Raw genomic sequence first — 8,527 nt, 5'->3', positions numbered from 1 at the left:
TTTAGATCATTTAATCCATTCAGAGTTTATTCCGATGAATGGTAGGAGACATGGATTCAAATTCAGGTTTTTCCAAAAGGCCATGCATCTTTCCCCCAAAGGTTTGAGATGCCACCTTCATCATATACCAAATTTCCACACATACTTGAGTCTACTTGCCAGTTTTCTATTCTGTTCACGGATCTGTCAGACCTGAGGTTCATGAAGATCACCTTGACCCACCTCTGGGTGGAGAGACCGTGTATCTCTGTCACGTCCTTCCATTGTCCAGGGTCAGCCCAACCCCAGAGGATGAAAGCTCGTGACTAACCGCTTAATCTCAGCATGGAGTAGTTGCAGTTAGCAAAGGTGTTGGTACAATTTGGGTTGCTGAGAGTCTGCTGTGATGTTTATCAGACTGTGATAAACATCACAGCAGACTCCCAGCAACCCAAATTGTACCAACACCTTTGCTAAGGGCAACAGTACTTACAGACAGAGTCTAGGGAACAGCCAGCGCATCTAATCCTCAGGGGTGGATGCTCTGAGAGCTCTTCCCTGGTCATGCTGGACACTTAGGTACCGTGTACCAGTCTATACTATGTCGACTCCCTGTGGAATTGCTCTTTTTTCTTCTTTTATTTTTGGCTGCATTGGGTCTTCATTGCTGCCCGCGAGCTTTCTCTAGTTGCGGTGAGCGGGGGCTACTCTTCGTTGTGGTCCGTGGGGTTCTCACTGCAGTGGCTTCTCTTGTTGCGGAGCACGGGCTCTAGGCGTGCAGGCTTCAGTAGTTGCAGTGCGTGGGCTCAGTAGTTGCGGCACGCGGGCCCCAGAGCACGTGGACTTCAGTAGTTGCAGCACGTGGGCTCAGTAGTCGTAGCTCGCGGGCTCTAGAGTGCAGGCTCAGTAGTTGTGGCGCACGGGCTTAGTTGCTCCACGGCATGTGGGATCTTCCCAGACCAGAGATCGAACCCGTGTCCCCTGCATCGGCAGGCAGATCCTCAACCACTGTGTCATCAAGGAAGTCCCTGTGGAATTGCTTTTGGTGAACAACCCTTTAGTGACTGGTCATGGTCCTATATTGAGGGATGTGCTAATAAAAAAAACCCTGTGAAACTCAAGGGTATTGTTGAGCATTCACTATACCATTCTCTCCCTTCTGGTTTTATCTTATTTTCCCTGTATTTATCCTGATTTCCTGACATTATTTTACTTGTATATTTTTAAAATGCATTTTTGCACTGTTTTGAAGCAGAGGGATATATTTTCGAAGGAAAAGGGAAGGAAGGGAATCACAAGATGGATGATTTTGCACTGCTGAAATATGTAAACAATGCACCATCCTTGATTTCAGGCTAGATTTACTGTACTTTTCAAAGGAACTTCTCTTTGACAGGTTTACCTAATGCAGAAAAACACCTTTGCTTCCAGGTCAAGCAGCTTTCATCCTTTAAATCTTACCAGTTTAGATCAGAAAGGAATAAATGCAGAAGGATTTTAAAGGCTGATACAGGTTCAGACAAGTGTTTTTAGTGACTAAAGTCAGCCTGAGGCATTCGTGTTTGACTTTATTGAACACATCTGCACCCTGACTCACCTTTGCCGTCGTGGGCCTGCACTGGAGTGAGAGCTGCATTGCCTGGTGGACCAAACGCAGACCTTTCTGCTGGCATTTGTTACCATGTGGTCTCTATCTCCCTCACTTCCTGATCCTCCTCCTTTGGTCCAGCAGCCCTTTGAACCTGTGTGGAGACCACACCACAGCTAGGAAGTCTCGGCTGCCTCATTCCCTTCAAATTCCCTTGCTCCAGTCTCCCCAGCCCTGGGCTCTGCTTGTACCTTAGGTGATGACATCGACCTTGCTTTCCTGCTTCATAAATTCATTCACCTCTCTCTCAGGTTTGTCAGAATCCCAGAGTGAAGACTCCCTCTGGAATTGCTTTTGGTGAACAACCCTTTAGCGACTCATCATGGTCCTATATTGAGGGATGCGCTCAGAAAAAATCCCTGTGAAATTCAAGGATATTGTTGAGTATTCACTATACCATTCTCTCCCTTCTAGTTTTATCTTATTTATCACAGTGTCCTGTGACATCAGTCCTGTGGGTAGAGCATGACCTTGCCCTTCAGTGGTGCTGAGAAAGATGGCTGCACCCATGGTACAGGCTCTGCAGAGGACACAGTGAGAGGGGAACCGTGGTCCCAAGGCTGCTCCGTGGGGAGGCCCAGAGCTGTAGGTAAAATAAACCTCAGAATTAAACTCCTGCCACCGAAGTGGTTTCTGAACACTGGAAACTGCTAGGTCAACGCATGCAACTTCCTCCTGTGTTCTCCTACACTCACCATCTTCCCAAAGTGATGACACCGCCCTCTGCCCCTCCAGACGTGTCTTCCTTTGGTGTCTTGTCTTCCTGTTCTTTTAAATGTTTGAAAAGCTTTGCTGGAGTCATTGCTTGGGAGGTGCCTGCATTTGTTGCATTCGGTCAAGCATCCTTGCAAATATAAAAAGTCGCACATCAGCCTGTCGTGTCTTCTGAACACTGACGACTGCCTTGGCTCAGACCCAGCTGACCCTTTGTGGCTGGCCACGTGCCCCTCAGTCTCAGCACTTAGGCCACTGTCATGTCATTATTCCTTATGCGAAGACCCATTTTCCCTTATCGGAAAATCTGAAATAGGAAAAGCTCTGGAAGCAAGAAATCATTTGACAGCAAAACCTGGCCTAAACTGACATGAGGCCACTTAGAGTCCTTATTTATCCCAGTAAATGTAAATATCCATACCTTTTACTATAGAATATTAATATGTCTGATTCTGGGTGCTATTCCAGAACCTCCTGGAAGTACCATGATATATGGCATTCATATTCTGTCTTCCAAAGCAGATCTGGTCCCAAGGATTTGGGATAAGGGTTTGTGACCTGTATAAAACCAGAGGCTGGAGATGCCTGTAATTTCACTCCATGTGACTGACAAGGTAATTCATGGAGACAAGTGACCCACACCAGGAAGAGTGAAAGTGTATGATACCCAAGACTTTGAAAATATCCAAACCCAATCAGTATACTAAGAGCTTCCTCATCCCTGGAAGATCCACAAGACATGCATGAAGTCTAGAAAAATGTCCTCAGATCAGAATGTAACTGAATGTCTCACTGTCCCCATAATTTGTCATTGCTGGGTGCCCTGATACCAGCAAGTTTCTAGAAATCTAATGATACTAATATTTTAAATGCCTTCCATATGCCAGGCACTGTTCTAATTGCCTAATATGGATTATCTAACCAAATCCTTGTGACAACTCTTTGAGGCATAAAACATCCCTATCCCTTTACGGACGAGGAAACTGAGGCCCAGAGAGATTAAATGTATCTATTGCAGTTCAGAAGCCAGAAAACAGAACCTCTCTGGCTATTTAAGCAGAGATTACCAGAGGGGATTGGGAGTTTCCAAAATCATTAGGAGGACAGGATCTAGGCTCAGCCTCAAGGAATGATTGCCAACTCAGTGCAGACTGGACCACCAGGGCTGCTGCTTCCACAGGTGGGAAGGTTGGGGATCAGGACCCCACTATGGGAACTATGGACCTCAGAAACACCCACCTTTCACTGCCATCCGGGGAACAGGAGGGTTCACCGAGACCATTGGCTTCAGAGTTGTATCTGCTCCGTGGGTATTCTGCTTTCCAGCACACCCACAAAGACAGTGACTGGTCTCCTCGCCCCTGTTTGGCAGGAGAACAGCAGAATCTATGGCCATATGGCCCCCACCTCATTTCCTTGGCCTCTCAGATCATATACAAGCACATCTGCTTGGTAGAACCTAAAACACATCTCGATCCCTGGAGGTGCAAGGGAGTAGGCCATTTTAGCTTTCTTGACTTTGAAATACAGGAGGAAGCTTGAACGGATGTTGGTTGAGCCAATCTATGGTTTCATGCATTAACTAACTTCTCAAAGATGGCACAGGAGGTGGTACAACCAGGATTTGAAGCCAAACTGTCTGGCTCCAGAGTCTAAGCTCTGTAAATTCCACTGCCTCTCCGTGAGCTCATGCCTGGCCTGGCTGGCCCACCATGACATGTCTTCTCTGTGCTCTCTTCCTTCCGCAGGTCTACAACTGGTCCATGTGTCTGTATGGTTCAAAGGGGGCCTCTAGCACTGGATCCTGAATTGGGGGGGGCTGAGATTGATGATCTTCATCTACCCTGGATTATCTCTGTCTGTCCTATACTGGCTGGGTGAATCAGTTACCTATTGACCCAACAGTACTATGCAACAAGCCACCCAAAATCTCAGTGACTGAAGGCAATAAATATCTAGCATTGCTCATCTAGTCTGTAGGATAACTGGTTCTTCTGGTCTTAGCCAGGTTCCTTCATATCTCTGTGGTCAGCTGTAGGTCACCTAGGTGGCTCTGTTATCCTAGCTGGCCTCCCTCAGACTTGGGTTTAGCTGACAGATCTCTAGCTGGGTAGGGTGGTCTCTCATCTTCCAGCATGGTCTTATAGCAGTTCTTGAGAAGTGAGAAAGTGGAAATGCGCGTATACTTTTCCAAACTAAGTCGCGTGGCCATGCTCAGGGTCATGGCGGAAAGGGTACTACAAAGTTCCAGGGCAAAGGGTGTGGATTCAGGGAGGCCATCAGTTGGGGCCATCAACCTCAGGCACAATATTTAACCTCTCAGACAAGCCCATGCACCTGGTGCCGTAGAAAGCACTGCTTAGAGGCTTTCCAAGGGAGGCGTGGAGGGCCAAGCCTCCTGGAAGCCCACAGCATCCAATCTAATGCAGAATTCAGCCCCCAGGGGCTGTCCGGCAATGTGCTGCATAAACTAAGTCGCCTGTTCTTTTGGCTGGTTCGGTTCTGTGCTCAGGCCAGACTGACCGGCTGACTCGGAGACACAGCCCTTAACTCAGGGCCTCCTCTTAACCGAGCCACTGTTCAACAAAAACAGTCTCTTGACATCTAAAGCGGCATGTCTGCTCGCTCGCCAATTAAAAGGCTCATGTCCTCAATGTGACAAATACCAGGGAAAACAGTTTTGCGATTCAGAACACAAGTGGGGAGAACACGAGCGAGGTAATCATGCACCAAGCGCCAGCCTTTTCCTCGGCTTTCATCTGGCTTCTCGGTGAGACGGCACATCTCTCCCAAGATTTCCCGTGTCACGCTGGCCGCTCTGCCCGCACAGCAGGATCATGTGAAGGGTCAGGGCTGTTTTTCCGTAGCTTAGATTTCGGCAGGCAGATCTTACGTTTTCTTAATCCATATTTAATAGCCTGACAGTGCTGCCCGGTGGCTGTGCTGTGAGGACAGAGCGGAGACCGAGGTCCCTGTGCAGCCGGACCCGTCGGTCCCCCTTTCCCTGCAGAGCAGGAGAGGCTGCCCCAGGCCCAGGCCTGAGGGTCAGGGAGCAGCTCTGATATTGGAAGACTCTAAGGAAAACAGGCATTCCTTCCAGTTTTTCATCTGGATCCGTTTCCCTTAGTTGTCTCCCCAGACCCCCAGTTGAAAGCAGAGTTGTGTATTCCTTGGTTTGCTTCTCAAGAAATTAATTTTAACTAAGTAAAAAAAAAAAAAAAAAATTAACAGCTTTATTAATATATAACTCACATCCCATGCAATTCACCCATTTAAGGTGTACGATTCAATGTTTTTTAGTATATATTCACAGATAGGTGCAACCATCACCACGATCGATATGTTCATCACCTCAGAGAGAAACCCACACCCATTAGCAGTCATTCCCCGTCCCGCCCCCCCCCACCCCACCAACCCCTGGCAACCACGAATCTACTTTCTGTCTCTATAGATTTCCTTATTCTGGACATATCAAATGAATGGAGTCATATAATATGTAGTGTTTTGTCACTGGATTCTTTCACTTAGTTTAAACAAGGTAAATTTTTTCAAGTTTTGCCTTTGAAGGCAGCTGAGTAGGTTTGAATCCTGACTCCACAGCCCTCAGGCTGTGTGGGTTTAGGCAAATGGCTTGACCTCTCTGAGCTTTGGTTTCCCCATCTTAATATGCAGAGCGCTCCAGTGTTAACACACATAAAAACTTTGAGCTGTGCCTGGGACACAAGCTTCAGTAAATGTGAGTTTTTAACCATCTTTCTTGTCCTGATTGTCCCTGAAGACCTTTCTAGCTCTCTTTGGGGGGCTTGCCTCTCTGTTTGCATTCCCTCAGCACACATTTACTGCAGTCTGCACAGCTCTCCCCACAGGGGCTGCACCTGTGTCCCAGGGACTGGGTAACCCTGTGTGTGCCTTGCAATTCCTCACCCACGTGTTGAGCCCCCTGCACACCACCACCTCTTCCCGAGGCAGTCTCATGGCCCCTCTTCGGGCTCTGAGGTTCAAAATAGTTCTGGAACTGTCACCTGGAGGGTCTCCCCTTTGTAGCCGCAGTATTTCTACTCTGCAGTTGGAAGAGGGTAAGTATAATCACAGCCCTGGTTGAAAGGGACCACTCTGCCTTTGCTCCTACTTGCCGATGTGCAGTAATACATGAATGTTAATATTATTAACCATAAAATGACACAAACACCCTTAGAAAGATCACAGGATAAAATAAAGGGAAATCTATCCCTCAAGCCTGAGATACTTACTGACTTCCTTCTGGAGTATTCGTCTTTCCATCTCCAGGTGGGTAGAATTTTATGAGACCAAGTGAACTGTGTTGAGGAGACTCTGAGAAGACGCATCCCCCCACCCCAGAATGCTAGAGCAACATTTCTGTGTCACCACCCCATTTACACTGGGACTGTGGTTTCTTTGTGAGTTTTTATGTCTTTTCCATGTCTCCCCTGAGAGCCTGTAAACTTCTAAAAACAAGAACTGTGTTGTCTCCTTTTATAGGAGTCCGTGTTTCGTAAAATAAAATAAGTAAAAGTAAAACTTTTTAAATGTTTCTTATCTATGCACACAGCGTTCTTTTATTGACGTGACCATCTGGTGTCTCTGGAAATTGTCTTGCAAACACTTCCCCACCCCCATGGCTTAGTCCTCATGTCTGTCCAGCGGTGTCTTTTGCCCCCAGAACCACCTGTGCTGTATAAGGTGACAGGAAAATGCAGCAGTGGCCAGCATGGGGCTGAGAGGCAGGATTTCTCTGAAGCTTGAGGATTTTGTTTGCTTTTACTGCATCTCCCATATTGAGACTTTTCAGAAATACTGTTGAAAATAAAAGTTTCCTCCCTGCCATGTGGGAACTCTGGGAAAAGAACCCACCCTCTATTCTAGGCCTTTGCTTTATTTCAGACACTCAGAGGATGAAGGAGAAAGCATTTGGTGTCGTAACCAAGGCATCATCATGGCCTGAGATGGGGCTGTAATAAATAATATAGTGGCTAGCGTTTACTGAGTGCCTACTGTGTGCCAGGCCCTGCTCTAAACATCGTAGCATTTTTTCATCTCACCTTTACAAAACTCTATGAAGAAGAGATGCTCATTTGCCAATAAGGAAATGGGGGCACCGAAAAGAAACACAACCTCAAATGTCCCACAGCTAGTAGCAATGGAACCAGGACTCCTGCCGTACTGGCCACATCTGAAAACACAGAATAACAACATCATTTTCAAAGTTCAGTCTTACTTCTTTCTGTTTTGAACCATCCTTCATGGTGGGCAAAGCATGTGGCCCCATTTTCCCACCAGGGTCTCATAAGCATCCTTTTGAGGTCAGGAGCATGTGACAGGGGCCCAAGCCTCCAGGGGGTATAGGTCCAGGCCTTGGGTGCACTCACTCCTAATCTCTCGCATTGGTTGCTTCTTTCTTAACATTCAAAAATAAGGGAAGGAACTTATTAAATCTGCACCACAGTCCCACGGAGTTCAAGCACTAGCATCCCCACAAAGGTCAAGAGATGCTCTAGATTAAATCGGGCTGGGAGGTAGCGTCCCCACCTTAGAGCATTGCAGGGCACGTTTGTGGGCCAATTGTTTTCCACACTTGGTCTAGTGCAGGACGTCTGTGAGTGTAAATGGGAATATGTGGCTTTATTTTCCCAGTGAAAGCTGGCGCTCCCTCGATTCACGAATGTAGGCGACAAACCACAGTAGTATGTGGATTTGTCACCCGTAAGAATCACAGATATTAATATATTCCTCCTTATTGCACATGCCTCAGAATATCATTTACATTCGTCACTACTTTGAAATTACGGTAGTTTTAAAGATGATGCTAGACTTCATTATTTAATGCATTAATAAAGAAGGGCATTTACTACATGAACATTTTTTTTTTAATATTTTGATAACTATACTTAAACGTAACTGGTTTCTTTGATCATCCTATGTGCTTTATTTTATGTATTCAAAAGCATTATTCTGAAAAGGGGCCCACAGGCTTTTCACCAGGCTGCCAAAGGTGTCCATGACCCCTGGTTACTCTCTACTAACAGTTCCCAGGAAAACACTTTGGAGGATTTGAAGATGGATTCAGAGGTAGTGCCTTTCACACACACACACACACACACACACACACACACACACACACACACACACACACACACACACACACACACACACACACACACAACCTCA

This window comes from Physeter macrocephalus, chromosome 12 (assembly GCF_002837175.3).
Source record: "Physeter macrocephalus isolate SW-GA chromosome 12, ASM283717v5, whole genome shotgun sequence".
NCBI classification, from domain to species: Eukaryota; Metazoa; Chordata; class Mammalia; order Artiodactyla; family Physeteridae; genus Physeter; species Physeter macrocephalus.
The sequence above is the reverse complement of the archived record's forward strand: the minus strand, read 5'-3'. Positions refer to the sequence as shown.